The following is a 22,304-nucleotide window of genomic DNA, read 5'->3' as shown; positions in this document are numbered from 1 at the left end:
CGTATTATTAAGAGAATATTAGCTCTATCAAATAGGGAGCTTATTCCCAGAATGCAATGGTGTTTCAATAATAAGCAATGTACTGATATATTCTTAACTTCTATCCTGTATTACCTCTCATGTGGTAGAGCTGTGTGTGCTCAGCTGTCGTTATCTATAACTATATTTATATGTCTATCTGATGCATTTTATCAAGTCTAAAATGCTGTCAGTGGTAAGATATCTGATTACAGAAATGTTAAAATGTGGAAAAACTGTTTGTCTTAGAGTCAATGAAGTACAGTGTCCTTCATCCCTTCCCCCTTCTCTCCCTCCCTCCTCCATCCTTCCATCCTTTTCCCTTCCCTGCCTTTTTCTTTGCTATCTATCTACCTATCTAACTACAATATATCCAAGATACACACTTAGGGGAAATAAGGTAAAAACAGTTTGGATACTATAGTCCAATCTGTGTATTTTTAAAATTAATACTTCTACAGATACATTGTGTGTGTGTGTATGTGTGTGTATATGTGTGTGTTCTTCCCTTAGCAGGATTTATAGAAAACTGTAAATAAGGATCAGCTTTGAAAAGAAGGTGGGGGCAAGAGAAGAGAGTATTTTATTTTCTGTCTTTCTGTACTATTTAAATTCTCTAATTTTATTCTATCCTTGCTTTTATTTAAAAGGAAATCAACAGGAGTTTTCGTGGCAGGAAAATATGGGCCGTTTGTTGCTTTGTAATAGAAGGTTCCAGAGAATCAACCAGCTCCCACCAGTACATGTCGCCATCTTTGAGAACCCCACCCTAGCTTCGGGGTCCTTTCCTTCTAGTGGTGCAGGTGCACCCATCTTTCCCGGAGCTATAGGCTTTGCTGGGCCTGCCCAGCCCTTACCAGTGATTGAGTGGTGAGGGAAGGTGAAAGCCCAGGTCCCTTTCTGATGGGAACACTCCCTTCAAAGGACTGTACTCCAAGTCCCACCTTTGTGTGGCTTCTTGCCACTGCCTAAGCAATTTCTCTTGGGAGCTGTTCCTTAATAAATCACTTGTATGTAAGTCTCCTTCTCAACATCTGATTCTGAGACCCAAGACCTTTATGTTTTACTTTTAATTTATAGGTTATTAAAAATAAATCTTTAAATGTCCTGTGTATTTGTATGTATGTATATATAAGAAATAACATACAGTAGAATCAAATTATACTGGGATTAAGGAAATGGGGGCTGGCTTCCTTCCATTGAACCTTCTTGTGTCTTATAGACATTAGAATCTTATATTTATTTTTTTATTTTCAGTTTTTAACCAGTTCAATCTTTGCTGTAGTTTCTGTACAAGGGTATCCGCCCACCAACTTTAGTACAGCTATTAATTTTCCTGTCCATACTTAAAGCCCATACTCTTCAGCTACTCATAGCTAATGTATTATGCAAGTTCCTACTGATTTCTGGGTCTCATGTTGGTAAAGCGCAAACTATCAATTCTCAGTGAAAAAAAAAAAGAAATTTATAATTGAAGGATAGTCTCAAGATGCAATTACTAATGGCTGTAACTAACTCTGCCTACTTTAAGAAAGTCCTGCAGTATGATTCCTCAATAGTGGACCTCAGTGGGCAAGTGAATTACCAAAAAGCACTTTCCTTATAGATTGCATTGGTGCCATTGAGTCCAGTGTTCATTGCAAATAAAGCATGTCATTTGGGTGCAGCGGCTTTGCATTTTTAATCGTGTTTGATCTCTCAGTTGTTCATTTGCAACAGGTCTGCTGGCCATCATTGTGAACTGGCAAGGCTGTGTTGCAAATGGTTATGCTCCTCAGGCAGTTTATTTATTCTGACGAAGTATTTATAATTCTCCTGTCTTTATCCTGAATATGTGCCTGTATTTACAGTCGTAAATTTTTCTGGATTTGAGTGGCTGTTGACAGCATGGTTTTAACTGTAACATACTCTGTGTGTGTGTGTGTGTGTGTGTGTGTACACACATCTATATACATGGATATTTATTCTCACACCCACAAACAGGGTAATTTATAGCATAACACACATACAGGCTTAAAAAAAAGTCCCTGTGCCTGTCATAAACAGCAGAGTGTTTTCTCTGTAGTGTAGTGCTGGGTATTAGGGATAAATGTCATCTCAAGTGTTTCTTTCTGCAGGGGTAGGGTGAGGAGGTCTTGGGCAGCAAGCCGTCTTGATTGGAGGCTGCTTCTGCTGCTGTTGGGCAGGGCATCTCTCAACAGCCCCTGAGAGAGGTCGCCCGGTCTTCCAGCCCACCGTGCCTTTGTTTGGAAGGAACCCACCATCTGCAAGATCCCGGGAACTGACTCATTAGTGAGTACCTGGTGGGGAGTCACTAGTTTGGAGAAGAGGCATGTCGACAACTGACTCGAACAAAACAGTTAAGCATTGCTTACATTCTGCTTCTGTTCCTTTTTATGTCTGTCTGTAATAGAGACACTGTCCGCTGCTGATTTTGCCTTTTTCAAAGGGAGACAAAGATTTAGGCAATCTGGGGATTGGAATGTTCTCTTCCGTACTTGCTCTTCCTCCATGGAGGACTGGCAATTTGTTGATACTGAACAGGAGACCTGAAATCTGGTTTTAGCTCATTACATTGGGTCCTGGGTGTTGAAACATATTCTATTTCCATAGTTTATTATGAGTATTAGCTTTATCTCTCCTTAAGATTATGTTTCTTGAGGGCTGGAATAGGGCTTTGCACTTCACTTGTATCTTCAAAATATGTTGCATGTCCTCGAGGAGTACTGGGGGCATGATGGATGCTCAGTAAGTATTGATCAGTTGGACCCTCCAAGACATTCACTGAGCTTCTCCTTAGCTCAGTCACAGGCTGTAATAATGGTCAGGTGGGAAGTTCTTGAGTTCAATGTTTATTTATTCAGTAGCTCAGAGAATTAGTGTATGGGATCATTAGCTAGGTATTTTATTGGGTTTGTATCAGTGTTTTTCATGCCTTTTTTTTTTTTTCATTTGCTGAGGAACTTACACTTTAATGGACTCTAGTATGGGAAACGATACATACAACATTGAAAGGGGGGTTGATCTGTCTGAAACAGGTGGGAATGTAGGCTTAGATTGAGTGGCTTCATTTTCATTGCTCACTCTTCTCTCCTGCTCCATTTTCCCAGATATCCCCAAGCCAAGTGGTCAGTGAATCACCTCCTAGGATGGAGAGGGCTCCTCAGAGTATAGCTAAGCCATTTATCTAAAGAAAGTGTCTTTGAGTATGTTATTAAATTTGGTCCACCATTTTTAAAAATAGACTTAATTTTTCTAGGGCAGTTTTAGGTTTACAGAAAAATGGAGCAAACGGTACAAAATTCCCGTGCACCTTCTCTCTCTACCCAGTTTTCCCTATTATTAACATCTTGCATCGGTGTCCTGCATTTTATAATTGATGAATCCATACTGATACATTGTTATTAATTGAAGTCGCTAGTTTACGTTAGGTTTCTCTCTGTGTTGCACATTCTGTGTGTTTTTGCAGATGCATAATGTCATGTATCTGTCCTTGTGGTATCAGGCAGAATAGTTTTACTGCCCTAAAAATGCCCTGTGCTCCACCTGTTCATCCTGGGGTTGAACATTTTTTAAAGTATTCTGATGTTTATAAAAGTGGTGGTGGCAGGGAGTGGGTTTGTTACTAGAGAAGTTCTGCTCTGTCTCTTAATCACACTTGGAAAGAACTCCAGATTTACACTCCCAAAGAGGCTATTTGGGATTACAGAGTGATCCTGATTCCTCTCTGATAACTTAGTAGACCACCTACAGCTATGGTGTTTTGGAAGACCGGTGATTTATCAGGTGTCAAGGTGAATTTCACTTGAATGATGCCATGCTTGCTTAGAACATGTGTGATATGTTTGAATCTAATGTGTATTAATATTAATTTTTGGCTTTTTATGTCTAGATTCTAGACCCTTTCTTCCAAATATGGACTTGTGAAGTACATTTTCATAGTTCCGGGGCCTGTCTTTCACTTTGGTGTGTTGCTAATTATGCACACAATTTTTAGAATGACACTGACAATGAATACAAAATATTAATAAACCAACAAGACAAGCAGTTTTCAGAAATCACATTATGTATACTTAATGCCTAACTGACCTTTTCTGCAGTTACTTAAATCTTTTAAAAATTCATTTAATTTCAAAGCCAGAGTATTAGCCTATTTATATGTAAATTGTCTTTAATTCATGCATTGATTTAAAAGACTAATCCAAAAGATCTTTTACCACAAGTGACCTTTTTGACTCTACACTTCTGGGAAAACTGTGAAGTGGTTTCTTGGTGACCTCGCATCCACCTGTGGTACAACACACGCCAATTCTGGTCCGTATAAATTCACAATTGTATAGTTTCCAAACAACACTGAATTATTAATGGTAGAGTTATTCTAGCTCGTATCAGAATTTCTACAGAACCATTTACGGGGATTGATTTCTTTCTTTCTCTCTCTCTTTCTCTCTCTCTCTCTTTCTTTCTTTCCTCCTTCCTTCCTTTCCCTCTCTCCATCTTTTTCCTCTTTCTTTCTTTCATCCTCCACCGACAATCTAACTGGAAGCTTCACTGAGAAACATAGTCTGCTGTTCAAGAGACACAGAGTCAGGGGCTTAGTAGTAGTGGTTACTGCCTATAATGAGCCTGGATATTAAAGCTTTAATTTATATTACTGCCTGCCCTCCAGACCCGAGAAGCCAGAGAATCTTAGGAAAGCAAACAAAAGAGGTTAACATGAATATTCTTGCTGCAATATGTATATTTAGTCCTCTCTGGGTTTTCTCCCCCTGTTTAGTTCACCTTAAGGACATCTTTTTGTTTTTGTTGTTGTTGTTTTTAATTTATTTGAGAGAAAGTGAGAGAGAGAGAGAGAGAGAGAGAGAAGGAAAGGGGAGGGGCAGAGGGAGAGGGAAAAGCAGACTCCCCTCTGAGCAGGGGGCCTGATGTGGGACTCGATCCCAGGACCCTGGGATCATGACCTGAGCCGAAGGCAGACACTTAATGGACTGAGCCACCCACGTGTCCCCACCTTAGGAAATATCTTAAGCCAGTGCTTGATAACACGTTGTCATTTTTCTGGGTATACATATAACTTGGAATTTGCTGGTGTTTGTTATTAGTGGGTAAAAGGCAAATAACGTAAATCTTAAGCAGTGTAAATAATTTGATGTAAAATTGAATGTGTCCTATAGTATATATGTGTTTGTCTATTTTAACCTCTCAATATTGATGTCTCTGTCTGTTAGGGTTTCCAACTGTGGTACATAAAAGGAAGCCATGAATGCCCAGAATCATTTGCAAATGTGTGTGTGTGTGTGTGTGTATTTGGTGTGAAGTGAAATTGGTGTGAAATTTGTATTTGGTGTGAAGTGTCACCCCAGTGAACAACTCTATGCAGTGAGAACATTCCCTTAGATTGTAATATGAATGTCAACACCCCGTATCCCTACCTGTAGCTGAGCAGCATAAGGCCCCGTATACATATACATTTCCCCTTATACATTCCTTCATCCTCCAGTATCCATAGCTTTGGCAATTTTACTTACTTATTTATTTATTTAAAAGATTTTATTTATTTATTTGATAGAGAGAGACAGCATAAGCCAGGGGGAGGAACAGAGGGAGCTGGAGAGGCAGACTCCCCACTGAGTAGGGAGCCTGATGCGGGCTCGATCTCAGGACCCTGGGATTAGGACCTGAGCCTAAGGCAGAGGCTTCATTGCCTGAGTCACCCAGGCACCCCTGTTTGGCAATTTTAAGGACAGGTTGTAGCACTCCAAAATAAAGGAGAGCTACTAAGCGTGCGCGTGCGCGCACGCGCGCGCACACACACACACACAGACAAACTTACTAAATATAAATGTATATGTTCAATATACATGGCAGTTGAAGTTTGGTTTTTTACAGTATTTATGTTCTAGAAAGTTGCCACCAACATTGAATTAATGAATGCTAAGCCATTGCTCTTAGAGGAAATTCAGGGTTCCTGCAAGTCTCTGGCCCCAGCGTTATGGTTAACTGATCAGTACATAACTTTGTTTTGTGTTTGTTTTTGTTTAAAGGCACATAACTGAATTCTTATTGTTGATTTGTTAACATTGAACACATGGCCAACAGCACTATAACTCATGACCAAATGAAACTAGTCGAGCACTTGTATTTTCTCCATCAGGCACATCACAGCCTTCTTGCTCTTAGGAATGTTGTGTGGCCCTGCAGCCCTACACCTGGGAGCGATTTTAAACAGGGAACACCAAAAAAAGCACAACAGTTTGAAAAACGGAGCACTAATAGGCTCCAGAAAAAAGAGTCATTCATAGCATGAGAGTTGGAACAAGATGGCGGAGTGTGGTTTTGTTCAACCTCACTTGGAGCATGTTTCTGGAGAGAAATCGGTCACCACCCTGGGCATGCCCACAAGTGGCTGCAAAGTGCCATGAGCATTGATTCTGGTGTTACCGATAAATTCTAGTGAGTAGGCAAATTCACAAATACAGAGTCCACCAATAATGAGGAGAAATGGTATATGTATATATTTGCTGCTCTATTTCATCACGAGGCATGTGTAAATTTGGGTGGTTTCAGGGTGAACAGGTAGATGGGCACACAGCCCTCTTGGAACTGGTGTGCATCCTGCAGGAGGCAGAGAGAATAAACAATTAATTATCTAAATAATTACCTAACTACAACAGTGGGACCCGCTCTGGTGGAAGGGTACCAGATGCTGCTAGAGCATTGTAACAAAGTACCCAACCTGGGCTGAGTGGGGAAGGAGGGTTTCTCGGAGGAAATGACATTCCAGCAAGTGTTCAGAAGGGTGGATAAATATTCAAGAAAACATTAGTAGGTATAAGAAGCTGTCCTAGGGATTTTACTCGAATTCATGTCTTCCGATACTTTGCTTTTCTCTTTTAGGTAGAGTTGGTGACATTTATGTCAGCGTATATTTTCCAATGTAGGCAAGCATTTCCCTTTACACCTGCAGCAAGATTTCACCCGTATGGGCCATTACTTGGAAGTTACCCTCTCTTTATTTGTTAGTTGGGAACTGGAGCTTGAAGATGCTGACAAAATAGCCTATCACACAGTGTGGGGTAGTAAAATATGGCTCTAGGAAGGAGAGACCCTTTCTCCTCTCCGTCTTCTGTTTTTTCTTCTCTTTTTGTCTTGTTTCCATCCCGCCTCCCTCATCGGCTCTCTGCTTCCTTTTTTCACACTGACTTTCCCTTTAAAGATGATTACTAGGATTCTGAGAGATGAAAGAAGCCCTCTGATTCTTCCCAGTGGGTTAAGCTTCTCACTGGAAGTTGAATAACCAGGTAGTATATTTAAGCTGTAAAAATGCCTCTGGCTTCCCCTACCCCTTACTGAATAAACTCAGAGAACTCGATGAAATGAATTAATTTTTAAACTCATTGAATTGAATTTAAGCACTTAAAAGTGTACCTTTTTCGTTTGTCTAGGCCAGCTTCATAATATATAGATGTGACCCTTGATGGAATGGGAAAATCAGCACATTTATTTGTTCATCTATCCACAAATATTTATCAGCCCTCTACTTTGTGTTAGGGCGTTCTGCAAGGCACCGGTGAAATAAAGATGAAAAAGACATGTCCCTCTTCATGCCTGTCTTCCTGCAGATTTGTCTGAAACAGCATCAGCCTTTACAGATGATAACTACTTTGTATGTAAAAATTAATTAGACACTTACTGTGTGCCAGGTACCTTGATAGCACTTGACATGAATTTTCTTCACAGTGTCCTAAGGAGATGGGTTCTATTCTTATCCCCATTTCATAGATGAAGTCTTAACTGAGATTCGGAAAGCTGAAATAAATAACTTATTTGAGGCTAGTTATTGGTAAGTAATGGACGGAGCTAGAGTTGGAGCCAGCTCCACTCTTAAGCATCATTTCTTCCTAAAATCCTATGAGTAGCTCAGTAACTTTGGGAATTTTAGTTTGAGATGCCCACTAAAGTAAGCTTGTAACATTTGAAGATTTTTTTTTTTATTCCCACAAGTTTCTTGGGGGTTATGATCTTGTTTCCTGGTTTCTTACCAGAAAGCACCTGTCTAAGATTTTATAGATGAGAAAATTTAGGCACCTTGTGGTTAAGGAACTTGCCCAAGGTCAAGTTGTTAGGAAGCAGCATGTCTGGGGTTCCACCCAGGGCTGTCTTATCTTTGACTACCAAGGTCTCCTTTTTAGAAAGGAGCTATTCTTTTTTTAATTTACTGCTTTTTTTTTTTTTTCCTGATTTCAATACGAATTCATGCCAAATGTAGAAATGTTAGAAAACACATAAACAGCAATAGCAAAAATGAGACATTAAATTCTTCTGTCTTTATCCTCATAGATAATCCTATACTATTTCATTAATCATGAGGAATGCATTGTGTTTTTTGTCTTTTGGGTTTTTTTCCTATTTCTTACCTGTGCATTAGTTTTGTTTCTACCATGAAGCTGTTTGCTCCTGGAGTGTAGGGAAAATTTCATTTAATTCTGTCTCCCATAGCACCTATGTCCTTACTAAGCATATGTAAATTTTCAGCAAATATTTATTGCTTTAAATTGAATTGAGATCACCTACTGTTTGCTTATCATACTCCTTTTGCAACTACAGGATACAGCACCACCAACCCAGAGGCCCAAGAAGGAGGGGATCCTACTTTTCTATCATTCTCAAATTCTGTCCCCCGGTGCCTGGGGAATTGCTCAGTTGCTATGCTTTTTCTAGGATGAAACTCAGAACACACCAAGGTTAGCTTTCAGATGCCCCAGAGAGCAAATAAATTCTCCCCCTGGTCCCTTGCTCATATCAGGAATATAGTGAATGTTGATGGAGTAAGTCAGGGAGGCACTTTTGCTCCATGGGAGTTTCATGGTACCCTCTTCACTGCAGGTAGGAAAGGGCTCATGGATGTCTCCTGGCCTATAGATGCCATCACTACAGCAGGCCACTCTTATCTTGTCCTTCATCTTGGCACCACATATCTCACTCATCACGTCCAAGAGCTGTTCTCTGTCATTGCTCTCTGATCTACTCCATCTTCTTTTCCTTTTTACTTCTGGACAAAACACTGTCTCTGCTTTCTTTTCTTCCCAACTGTTATTTCCCTGTCCCATTTTTCAGCTTTTCTTCCTACTTCCTCTCTTTGGGCACTTCCTAAAGTTTACTCTTCAATCATTGCTCTTGTCTCTTGATGATGTGTTTCCTAGAAACTTCATCCAGAATTTCAGTTTCCATGATTATCTCTATGTGGAGAACACCCAAGAGTCCCAACCACTCTGACTACATTTCTGGCCTTTGTTCAGATCCCCATCTTCCTAGCAGAAGGGCAGGGGAGAGTGCAGTAACTTGGTACTAGTAGGTGCTCTTACCCACCTCTCCTCCCCCAGGCCTGAAAGATGAGAGGAAGAAGCAGTGACGAGAACTTAGAGGGAGAGACCTATAGAACAAGCTACCTGACATTGTGCAGGAACTTTCAGAGGATGGGAATAGACAGCCCAGGTGTCTCGTACTGTGAAGTCCGTCTTGAAGTCCTCTGATTCTTATCAGGACTTAACCGTTGACAGAACACATCTTTAGCTTCTCAAGCTTTACTCCTCTGACCTCTTTGGACCACAGGCCATATTAAGACCCCACTAACTTGGAATTGTTCAATAAAAGAAGCCATGTTGGGACTCCTTGACCCTCCAATGCCTACTGAAGGTCTCACAGGGAAAAAAAAATATGGCTAGAGCTTCCATGGTCTCCCTTTGCAGGGTGGGTCCAAATTTCGCCTTCCAGCCTTGTTCAAGTGGCCAAAGCATAAGCAAAATGAATTTGGTAAGTAAAGAGAGATTGTCTGGGTTAGGATCAAGCATCATTAGGATAGGATTAATTTTCTCACTGCTATGATATTCCCTTAATATCCTTATCTCTCACAAGTCAAGTTCACATTTGATCCCTGACTCTCAGCCCTTTCCTTGGGTTTTCCTTGGAGCAGCTCTGGCCTGGAATTTTGTAATGTTTCCAATATTGTATTGTTCCAGTCTCTATTCACATGCTACTTACCCCTTTAGATCATTACCTGAGCTAAAGGACCACCTTTTCCTTGCTCCCTATGTAAGTCACTATCTCTGACATGATCTGTTTTATGGTCTTCATACTGATACATACTAAAATGATCTTGTTCCCACATTTATTTCTTTGCTTATTGGTGTCTTCCTATCCCTTTCCTCTATTCTCCGCTAGCAGAATTCATCCCATGAGGACAGAGATCAAGCCTGTCTTGCTCACCAACCTCTCTCCACAACTTAGACTAGGACATGCCATAAAAGAAGTACTCAATGAATAAATTTTGAATGATTAAACTAAATTTCCCAGGATATGAGGGTTGGAACCAGTGATGGAACCTGTCTGCATAGAATCCTAAGGTTCTCCTCTGACCAAGTTCTTTAACTTTGAGACTCTTCTTTTGCAATTAGGTATATATTGAGTATTCCCAGTTTTTAAAAATGATAATGACTTTAAATATTACTTAAAAATTTTGGACAAAGTAATAGAAGTGGTTTACTCCCTTTACTAACTTAATCTTTCATTATTCAGCCATTACCCTTCCCTGAACTTTATTTATAGACAACCTTATGCTTTTCTAAAAGCATCAAAGTATTTTATCTTCTGGTATTTTCACAGTAGGCTTTGCAGAGTAGAGGGAGCTAGTAATATCATATGAACTTTGCACATGAGGAGACTGAGCCCTACAGAGGTCAAATGGCTATAAATTTGCCTTCTTTGTAAGTTGAGTAAGTGGTGAAGAACTCCAGGTTGATTGACCCTGTTTCCTATGATTCGTGCTTTATCTCACTTTCCTTTCCTTTCCCTTTCTTTTCTTTTCTTTCTCTTATTTTAGTATTAATCTCCTTACTAGTCCTTCTTTCCTTAGGACTTGGTGTTTTATGCCATTTGTTCTACATTTTCAATGATTTTTCTCTGGGGCTTTAATGCCTTTATGGATGTCCCACTGGTATGCTTAATGGTGCAGAAACAGTGTTCAGTCCTTTCCTGTGCTTTTGGTTTCCCAGGGTAGTGGGGTGGTTGGCACAGAGTTAGCTTATCGGTAAAGGAATGACTTAATGAATCAGTAAAAGATATCTAGCTTTTCTAGAGCCTAAGTCTTGCAGTCAACAAGAAGGCTATTTAAAAATACAACTCATGAACTCATGAGAAGGGGTTCACAAATGCATCCCTTATTCTTTTGGCATTCTACCTTCCAAAGGCCATAAGTGTATCAGAAACAAATGTTGTCACTTAGAAGTAGGAAACCCTGGTTGTTGTCTTTGCTTTTTCAATAATTCACTGTTTGACTTTGGTAAACTCACTTCTGTGCTGAGCTTTGACTCCTTCTATAACAGAGGCTTTCAAACGGTTCTTATTTAAAAACCAGCATCCCCTTTGTTCAAAGGATGGTCTTATTTAGACTGTTAAAAGAGTAAAATGACATAAAAGGAGCTGTGTTGTTTGAAACAACTTCATTGGGTTGGTATGCATTGACATGGTTTGGAGACCAGCGATCAATAAAATGGACATGGTAATATTTACTCTGCCCAGCTCTCTGAATAAGGTATGTGAAAAAGTTTCATAAAATGTGCTTTGTTCTATCAATGATGTCACCAATGAAGGTAATTTTACCATTTTCTTTTCTCCCTTCAGCTCATCTACTAAACATGTCACTCACTGCAAACCCAGACCAAGAATTTTAAAGTCTTAAAATTGAGCAGCCACTTTCCGGTAGGAATGTTGTAATTCAACAGGAGAAGTGAGTTGAGAACATTTGGAAAAATACTAATCAAGAGGGTTATTAAAGGCAAAATGAGGGTGCAGCTATATGAAAGGAAATGGTATTAAGCCAGCAATTGGGCTGGCATTGTTTGGCGTTAATTAAACTTGTAACAAGTCACAATAATGCCACTGTAGCTTTAGTCTGGGAAGCTGTAATCTAGTTCCCAAGTGAATAAACTGTAAGGCCAAAGGCCGGATAGTTTAACAAAAGGGATTAGATGATTATCTTGTAAACCAGAGAAGCAATGATATTGTCGCTTAATTAAAGAGCTTGGTAGGAAGCTCAAGTTACAAGTTAGAGTCTTCAGGCAATTGCCTGGTCCTTTGCAAGACAGTGGGATGGTTTTTTTTTTTTTTTCTTTTTCTTTGTATCTTTTTTTTTTTAATTTTATTTTTTATAAACATATATTTTTTTCCCCAGGGGTACAGGTCTGTGAATCGCCAGGTTTACACACTTCACCGCACTCACCATAGCACATACCCTCCCCAATGTCCATAATAACCCCACCCCCCCTCCCAACCCCCCTCCCCCCCCAGCAACCCTCAGTTTGTTTTGTGAGATTAAGAGTCACTTATGGTTTATCTCCCTCCCAATCCTGTCAAGAGAAAAAAGAACAACCCATTCGCCACGGGTATGCAAGTGTTGAGACTCTGGGAAAACAGAAGGACTGTAATGGCAGACCAGTGGTGGCTGAGGGAAAACACTAGGGAGAATAATTTAATATAGTGATGATAAAGACTAATGGAATGAATAGGGAGTGTTTCCTTAGCAATCACGAAAATTGCATTGACAGGTATTAGACACCCATATGATCAGGGGAATTAAGTCTAAGGAGATTTGGGGACTTAATTGGACACAGAACTAGAAAGTACACTAATAAATATTGATGCTCTGGGTTTTAACCTTCGGTTAATTGTGTTTCGACTGTTTTGAAGTTTCTTTGACTATTGCTATGCAGATCATAACTGATAATTGAAGTCTGACTCTTTTTCCTTGAAATCTTCTCTCTCTCTCTCTCTCTTTTTTTTTTTTACGCTTCTTAGGTAGCTTGATAATTTTGTTCTGGTTAGTGACGTTACCTACTCACATTTTGATTATGACTCTCTCTGGTGTCTCAATAAATAAATATATGAGATGTGAAAAATCTATGTGGTCTATCATCTGTATGTTTAATTTTTATCTCTCTGATAATCGGCATGCTTCCAGGTACCAGGTTATGAACCCAGGTCCTGTGTATACATCATGGGACAAAACCATTCTGAGTTTCAACTGTAACTCCACTCCCCTCCTCCCCCCCACCCCCACCACCCTCGCGAAGAATGCAGCTTCCTGGCCACAGACAGTCATGGGGCAGTATAGACTAACTTATGGGTTCAAATTTAGGTTAGAGCAGAAATCTTTGTAAATCATTATATACCACCTATGTTTTTTTCTCTTCCCAGCACTGTTAAGAATCTGTCAGCAGTGCTACTGATAATCCGCTGTTGCTTGGATTGGGCACTCCTCTGAGTTTCCTGCAAAAGTAAGCCAAAATTGTGTCTGCAGATTTTCAGCTTGATGACACCTTGGCTTAATGAAAATTCTTGAAGAAGAGAATGTGATTTTTTTTTTTTTAAGTTTCAAGCTGGTAAAAATGAACAATTTTGCATAAGAAATAAATCCTTAGCATTAAGATAAATGAGAAGCACCGTTGATGTGAAACTAAGTTTGCTTTGACATAGATAAGGGGGCTAAGTAGGATTCTATGGGAATTCACATGCCGGATCTAAATCTTTTTAAAACCACTACATCAAGAAATGTGCTTTTTTCCTCCCATAAGATGACTATTTAAATATTTTCCTTGAGCAGTTTTTAAGTAACCTTTCTCAGTGGTCTTGACCCTGCACTCTTTTTTTTTTTTAAGATTTTATTTATTTATTTGACAAAGAGAGAGATCACAGGTAGGCAGAGAGGCAAGCAGAGGGGGTGGGGGGAAGCAGGCTCCCTGCTGAGCAGAAAGCCTGATGTGGGCCTTGATCCCAGGACCCTGAGATCATGACCTGAGCCGAAGGCAGAGGCTTAACCCAGTGAGCTACCCAGGTGCCCCAGACCCTGTGCTCTTAAACTGGAAGCCTCTGAAGGCACTGAGAACCTCCTCTTGAGAGGGTGCTATGGATACCCTTTCAATTTGCCTGAGTTCTGTAGTTATTCACCAAGCTAGCAAACAGGACAGTTCCTGGCATTCTTGCCTGCTTTAATACTTAGACCACCCGGATCTTGTTTTGAAATTATGCTGACAGATTTCTTCACACTTTGGAAGAGCTATGAAATGTATAACCAAAAAAAGCAAAATGATCGTTGAAGAGTGGGATAGATTGAGAGATAAATACTCCGTTCAGATAAATACTGGGTTCAAAGCACTGGTGTGTCCAGGGATGTATTTACAACTCAAAAGATAAATGAAGAGCTAGGCTTTTGACTTAGCCGAAGATCCTTGCCATGTTGACTGACAGAAAAGTATATTTCATACAATAAATAGACTAGCCTTAGGCTAAGAAAGAAGATTGAGTTGGCAAGGAATGCAGGTGGGAGTCTAGAACTAGGGGTCAGTCTCATTGACTACTTATAGCTTGAAGGTAAAGGAGGGCAGTGGAGATTCCACAGAAAAATATTGCTGGATTAGAGTTTCCTGAGAGGGAAATGCTGGGTTGTGAATGGCTAAGACAGTTTTTTGCCTGGATACTGGAAGTGGGAAAGGAAAACATGGCCCACGGTATCAGTTGCAAATAGCAGAATCTGCTCTGGCTAATTTAAATAGAAAAGGAATTTATTAAGGGATCTGAGGCGTTTCAAAGAATCATTTTGGAGTCCCAGAGAAAGAGGGTTGAGGCTCGGCTTCCGGGAATGATTTCCAAATCATACCACAGAACTGTGCTGGTGAGAAACTCGTCATTGATGCTGTAGCCGGCTAGCTGAAGGACCATGCTCTAGAACTGACTGATGAGGGAATTGTCACCATCCACCCAGTGGATGCCGGAAAGTTTCCCTGACTGTAACCTCTATGGATTCCAAGGATTTGATCTTACTACACTTTCTCCTAATATTCTGGAAGGCTGGATACCTCTCCCACTGCCTGCATAAGCAAAATAGATAACCCCACACACAACCCATTTTTATTCATTGCTCACTTTCTCATTGTAACAAGAACACAAAGATGCTCTCAGTTTGGACATTTAAATTCACTGGCCTTTTGGTTGAAATGCAATGTGATTTGTATGAAAATGCTTTCACTGTCCTTATTTCATCTTAAAAGTGCTGATTGTTTATCTGTTTGTTTAAGCTAAAGGTAGAATGCCTCTACGTCAACATTTGTAAGCTTATCTCAAGGTGAGTGTTTGCAAAGCGCATAAATCAGTACTGAATTAAATTTGAGAAACCCTGGAGTAAAGTAATAAAGTTTCCTTAATTTAGAATTAGGATAGGTTTGAAAAATATCCAAAAGGAAAAGCCACATTTCGCAGATGGTTGGGCCACGGACCCCTTTTTACAAAGACACTTGTGCTCTGAGGAATGCAGTTTGAGAAACACCATGGTAGACTGTGACCTCTTTAAGGACAAGGATCTTGACTTAGTCATCTCTGTATTCCTATCACCAAGCCCAATGCCTGGCACATAGTAACACTTACTGGCTCGATCAAAATGAGGCTGGAAAAAGATCTCTTTTTGACCCTAGTTCCTATTGTTATCTTTGATGATCTAAAAGACCATGATCTCTGGAGTCAGATTTGAGTCTCGTAGATCTCTTAGAGTCTTGAATTCCTGGTCTACCATTTGAAAAGCTTCCTCCGTTAAAGTGCTAGGTTTTTTGTTTCTTTGTTTTAATACTTTATTCATTTGAGAGAGAGCGAGAGTGCGCAGTTGGGAGGAGGGGCAGAAGGAGAGGGAAAAGCAGACTCCCCACTGACCAGAAGGCCTGATGCGGGACTCGATCCCAGGACCCCAAGATCATGACCAGAGCTGAAGGCAGCCGCTTAACTGACTGAGCCACCCACGTGCCCCTCAAGTGCTAGCTTTTGAGTTTATGTGAGACAATGGAATTCAAAGGGACAAAATGTAATATGGTAAACAGTAAAATTATTTGCATATGGCTATTCTTGGTCTTCACCATTTCCCTAATGTCTATGCAAGAAAAATCTGTATTTCCTTGGTGAACTCCCAGATCCTCTCAAGACTAGCAAAAGTGGAAGAAAATGAAAGAAACTGAGAGGTTGTATTGAACTGCTTAATAAGGAGTTCAGAGATGACGAGAGTGAGCAGGACAGGCTGCCCAGGTTGGGTATTAGAGTGTTTTTGGTAAGGGCCAGGAGGGAGAGTGTTTGTCAGCCACTTACCAAACTTGTGAAGAGTTTTGAGAGAGGCAGCAACAAGAAGAGAATAATTTGCTGGTGTTTTCTACGCATCAAGAATTGATTCTTCCCTATTTACATTTTGTTGTGTGTCTGAGTAGAATTGTGAAAAACCTTCTGGATCCTGGATTGTGTTTCTCTCTGGGACATGGTACCATGACTGGATGACACAGATTCCAGGATTTTTAGGGAAAGCACCTTTGATTGGCTTTTTTCTTGGCTTTTCCTTCACCTTTCCCATCATGCTCACTCTCCAGCCCAGATTGGTGGGCCTCAAATCACTTTCTTTCTGTTTTAAGCCTAATATTAATTCCTGTTTGATTTTTTAAAAAGATTTTATTTATTTATTTTTGCGTGTGTGAGAGAGCGAGCACGAGCCAGGGAGAGGGACAGAGGGAGAAGCAGGCGCCCTACTGAGCTGGGATCCCAATGCAGGACTCAATCCCAGGACCCTGGGATCATGACCTGAGCTGAAGGCAGACGCTTAACTGACTGAGCCACCCAGGCACCCTTAATTCTTGTTTGAAGGGAAACTTGGTCCATATTTTGAGCATCTTTGAATCTGTGGCAAGTGAGTTTTGAGAAGGTGGCCAGTCTCCTGGTATGTGAACTTCCCAAACTTCCTTTTGCTTGGGTAGCAGAGAAAAAGACACTTGAGGTTTTCTGATGATTTTCAAGGTAACACTGTAGGCAGTAGAGCTTTTAGTGGGCTTCTCCCTTGTTGGGAGGTAACTGGCATTGGTCTTAACAGCATGTTTGGAAACCTTCTTTCAATTTCCTAGGAACTTCTGTCCCCAGTGCCAGTCTTTTGTCTTTGAGCTTCAAATTCTGTGGTTCCTCTTTTTGCCTTATTATGTCTACTCATCTAGCCAGCCATGAGGACAGAAATTAAGTTCTGTGTTGTTGAGGCCAGTGCCACTGAGGCAGGTGTCTGACTGGTTGCTTGCTTATGAAAGGCAAATATTGCCATCTGATAATCCTGGCTTTGGTGCTAAACCAACAATGTGGTGTGTTACCTCCCTTTGTACTTTCTTTGGTTTCAGGTAAGACTTCATATGACCGTAATCTCGTGCTGAGATTTTTTTTTCTTAACTCAATACCCCATAGCTCTTTCTTTTTCCTAAATATTGTATAGAATGAGTCAAAATGTTAACTTGTTATTCACAAAGAACTATTTAATACCCTGCAGTTTAGAAATAGGGAGAAAGTCACAGAAGGGTTAATTGTTCTCCATGTTCTTTCTTGGGCATGCCTGTTTCCCAGTCGTGTTTTCATCGTCACTGCTTAATAGCAGTGAAAGTTAAATGAGTTTTTACCCTGTAGTCCCCTGAGCCATTGTTCATGCAGCCCGTCTGACCAGCCAGCCACCCACCCATACACCCATGAGTGAAGAAATCCTCTTTCATGATGAAGTTGACCCTCTGGGCTCTGTTTCTGAAATGCAGCCTGGAATTTTCTGCATTCTCAACTGGACTATTATAAAACCATTTTGGCAAATGCAATTATAGTGTGATCTTTCTGTGTGTGTGTGCATATGTGTGTGCGCATGCTCATACATTTTCTTACCCAGATAGGACGGTTTTACCCTGAGGAACTGATAACATGCCCCATCGACTCTAAGCCCTTCAGAAGCGGTGGAAGTGACAGGTGGTGGGATCACAGCATAATGGAAAGCATGCTTTGGACGTCGGGAGATAGGCTTTCCAATACTGCTTGTACCACTAATTTGCTGTGTGACCTTGGGTGATTTACTTAACATCTCCAGGGGTCACTTCTTTCACCTGGAAAATGGAGTTAATAATACTTGCCCTTCTTGACTCAGGGGGCTACAGGAAAAATAAAGTGAGATTGTGGAAGTATGGGCAGTTTGAAATGGATAAACCCAGCCTTCCACTGATAAACTTCAGGGTGCCTGACAGACAGGATATCTTTATCTGAAGTAAAATGGAGTGTTAGCAGGAGTAGTTAATACGGAACAGCCTTCCGCTTCTTTTCAAATTAAAATCCTACCCTAGGCAAGAGAGCTAGCAGCCCTGTAAGACAATAATCTTGATTTGTTATATGCTGAGCAACATGCATATACTCTTTTTACTCACTTAAGATTTACCCAGTCACAGACCATTTCTGTGTTAGTGTTACTGGACAGAGAACCCATTTTGAACTCAGGTTCGGCTGTTCACCATTTGGTTGCTTTATTCAGGAAACTGGCAATCTGGGAAGATGGTAGACTAACATCTCAAAGACAGTCTTCTCAGGGTGCCTGGGTAGCTTAGTTGGTTGAGCATCTGACTCTTAATTTTGGCACAGGTCATGATCTCAGGGTGGTGAGATGGAGGCCCGTGTCTGGCTCTCTGCTGGGTGTGGGTCCTGTTTAAGATTCTCTCTCTCTCTTAACAAAAAAACCCAAACCAAAACAAAACTGTCTTTTCTGTCTGGGGATAGCTGGGGGTTTTAAAGGGAAAGTCATGGGAAAGGGAGGGGAGCTATAGGCAGGGGTGACAGGTGCCCAGGTGGTTAGTCTTATGTTAACGTGACCCTGAACAGATTTGCTGGGATCAGAAGTAATTGTTTCCCTAGTAGTCCGGACTTATTTTCTGGAAAAGTCTGGTCCTTCACTTTTCAGGGCCAGTGGTCTGCAGATCTTAAAAGTTAATTAGTTCTGGGGCTCCTGGGTGGCCCACGCAGTCAGTGAAGGATCTGAATTTGGCTCAGGTCATGATCTCGGGGTCCTGGGATTGAGCCTCCGCTCTGTCCCTCCCCACTGCTTGTGCTTGCACTCTCTCTGTCTGAAATAAAAATAAAATCTTAAAAAAAAAAGAAAAGAAAGTAAATTAGTTCTGCTACAAATCAAGGGACTTATGTCAGCAAAGAAGGAGCACATAAGCTTGAAGCAAGTTAATCCTGAAGACCAGTTGGAGTGATTACATTAGCAACTGCATTAAAGAACACAACCCATCACCTGCCATGTAACTCGGTGGGTAAGTGCATGGGCTTTGGCCTCATTTAGACTTTGAATTCCGGGTTTGAGTCCTATTTCTGTTTTTCGTTTTGTTTTTGAGAGAAAGAAAGCACATGTGAGCAGGGTAGGAGAGGCAGATAGAGAGGGAGAGAGAGAGAATCTAAGGCAGGGTCCATGCTTAGCACGAGCCTGATATTGGGGTCGACCTCATGACCCCGAGATTATGACCTGAGCCAATGTCAAGAGTTGGATGCCCAACCCACTGAGCCACCCAGGCGCCCTATGAAACCTGGTTTTGCCACTTAGTAGCTGTATCTCCTGGGACAAGCTATTTTTCTGCTGTAGTCCTTAGTTTTGTCCTCTACAAAATGGGCACCAAGATATTCCCACTCTATAGATCTGGAGGCTGGGAGATACAAGGACGTGTGCACAATTACATGGTTCAGAAAGTGGTAGGTCTCAGATGTCGGAGAGGATTGCATTTAGTCGTAGTAAGCAGATACCCAATTACAATTGTGTAGTAGGCAGGGTCCTCAAGAAAGACAGAACTAATAGGGGAGATCTCTCTCTCTCTCTCTCTCATGTGAATTTTTTTGAGATTTGTGACAATTTGAAAAACTAAAAAACCACATGGTAGAGGCACCTGGGTGGCTCAGTGGGTTAAGCCTCTGCTTTCGGCTCAGGTCATGATCTCAGGGTCCTGGGATTAAGCCCCGAATCAGGTTCTCTGCTCAGCAGGGATCCTGCCCCTCCCACCCCCCACCTGCCTCTCTGCCTCTTTGTGATATCTCTCTGTCAAATAAATAAATAAAATCTTAAAAAAAAACCCAAAACACATGGCCTAGAAATATCCGAAAATTTAAGAAAAAGCTAGGTATGTTATGAAAACACTAAATATAAGTGGATACTAGCCTATTTTGTCATTTATTACTGTAAAATATACATAAATCTACTGTAAAAAGTTAAAATGTATCAAAAGACCCTATATTGTCTTTTCATTTTTGATGCCTTGTGTGAGTAATTGTTTAACCCCTATGGTGTTTTGTGTCACATCAGACAACATGGATGTAGGTACGTGTAGACATATGATTCATCTTGTCAACATGATAATGCAAACTTACAGTATCAGTGGATACGCTCCAGTTCTGTATTTCCTCCTCCTTATGATTTTCTTAATGACATTTTGTTTTCCCTAACTTGCTTTATTTTAAGATACAAAATAGGTGTTAATGAACTGTTTATGTTACCAGTAAGGCTTCTGGTCAACTTTTATTGATCTTATTGCTCCTTTTGACCACTCCTAGGTGCAAGGAATTCTGAAGCTGAGTATTTTAATTAGGTCATTAAAAAATCAGAGTGCTGTTAATAACAAAGAAGGGGAGAATAGGAATGTGCCTGGGTGGCTCAGTGGGTTAAGCCTCTGCCTTTGGCTCAGGTCATGTTCTCAGGGTCGTGGGATCCAGTTCCACACTGGGCTCCTTGCTCAGCAGGGAGCCTGCTTCTCCCTCTGCCACTCCCCCCTGCTTGTACCCTCATGCTCTCCCTCTCTGTCAAATAAATTAATAAAATTTAAATCTTAAAATTTTAAGATTCTTTAAATCTTAAAAAAAAAAAAAGAAAAGAAAGGGAGAATAGATACCAAGTAGGCAAATCGTTCACACCAGGAGTTTCAGTGCCACCTCATTTACTCGGGTGTATCACACCAGATTGCTCCCCATGCACACAAGAAGGTGCCTATTGGACTGCCCTTTGCGTTAATCACTGAGTTCTCTTTGGATAGGTGAATTAACTTAAATTTGGTGGAAACTGGCCAAAAGGTAAGGAGAAATTTTGAGGCATTTTCTTTTCTGTTTCTTCATAAGCCAGATAGAGAAGCTTCTCTCTCATTCTGTGGATGGGAGTGGCACAAAAGGGAAAATAAGGAGGATGGGTGTGGGGATGGGGCAGGCAATTAGTCCAAGTCTATGCGGCTGCTACATCCACATGGGTCAAATGATTTCTCAAAACTTAATTGCGTTATTACTATGTTCTGGCTACAGGGTGCGAAACAGTCTGCCTCACTTACACTGTCACACTTCGGTGCTGAACTGAAGCCCAGAGAGAAAGACATCTGTAGCATCAGGGTTCTGTGGAGGCTAGGGGTGTCAGAGGCAGTCACTGCAACAAAGTCGTGTCCAAGACTACCGGAGAGTCTATCTTGATCGTTGCTTGAGTTTGTTATTTTTTAAAAGTCAGATATTCAAAAGGTCTTTATATTTACAAGGAAATATTTCAAAACCCATTTAGTGAAAAATCATTTGGAACTAAAGTAGGAACCGTGTGTCACATTATTGAAATGTGACCAAATCAGTGTCTGTTTTTAAAAATTTGCTCACGGAGAACAAAGCAAAGAAAGAAGTCATTTTTTTTTCCCCTTGCTCTCCCTCAGACATGCGTGTGTGCATACACATACTCACTTATCCATACAGAACACCAGATTCTGTCTCTCTCTGTTATCTTGTATTCATTTCATATTCCTTTCTCAATATCACTGTGAAACTACTTTGTTGTATCATTTCCACGTAGCTCTTTTCTCATTTTTGCAATTCTAATTCTCATTGCTTATTGCATTACAAAAGAGTGAAGGAAAAGTGGATTTGCATGCGGGTCATTTTAAATTCTAATGTCAGGGGTCATTAGTCTTTTCTTTTTTTTCTTTTCTTTCCCCTCTTTGGTTCTGTCTAGGAGCTTGGCTTTCACATACCAGGGGTAATTTACAAGAAAGCTTTTAAAAGCAGTGTTTGAGATTTATTTTGCACATTCTCAGGACCTAACAGGCTAAATGAGAAAGAATCTAAAATAAAGATCATTTCCATATATTTGAATGTTGTGTTGGTTGAATCGCTCACATATGTTGGAGAAAGTGGGAATCCCCACATCCTCTTTAGTTTACTTTCAGGCAGAGTGACTGCCCCACACATTCCTCTTTCTCAGATCGGAATGGGAGAACGCCACCAAACGCAACATTTGGGATTCTCCTTCTTCTAGCTTCGGATTGTTATATCTTGTGTATTTTCCTCACAGGAGTAGCTTAGTTTTTCTCTGCCTTAAATTAATACTAATGAGATTTATGGATTCACACTGAAGGCAGGTT

The 22,304-nt window shown here is 40.7% G+C and overlaps 1 long non-coding RNA gene across 1 annotated transcript in view; it reads left to right on the top strand.

Annotated features, from left to right (window-relative positions):
* LOC116874015 overlaps positions 1-22,304 on the top strand; it is a 644,216-nt gene that overhangs the window by 410,430 nt on the left and 211,482 nt on the right. The window lies entirely within an intron of this gene.

Source organism: Lontra canadensis, unplaced genomic scaffold (genome assembly GCF_010015895.1).
Source record: "Lontra canadensis isolate GAN:19392208 unplaced genomic scaffold, GSC_riverotter_1.0 scaffold35, whole genome shotgun sequence".
In the NCBI taxonomy this organism is placed as follows: domain Eukaryota; kingdom Metazoa; phylum Chordata; class Mammalia; order Carnivora; family Mustelidae; genus Lontra; species Lontra canadensis.
This window is presented reverse-complemented; position numbering and strand designations above follow the sequence as displayed.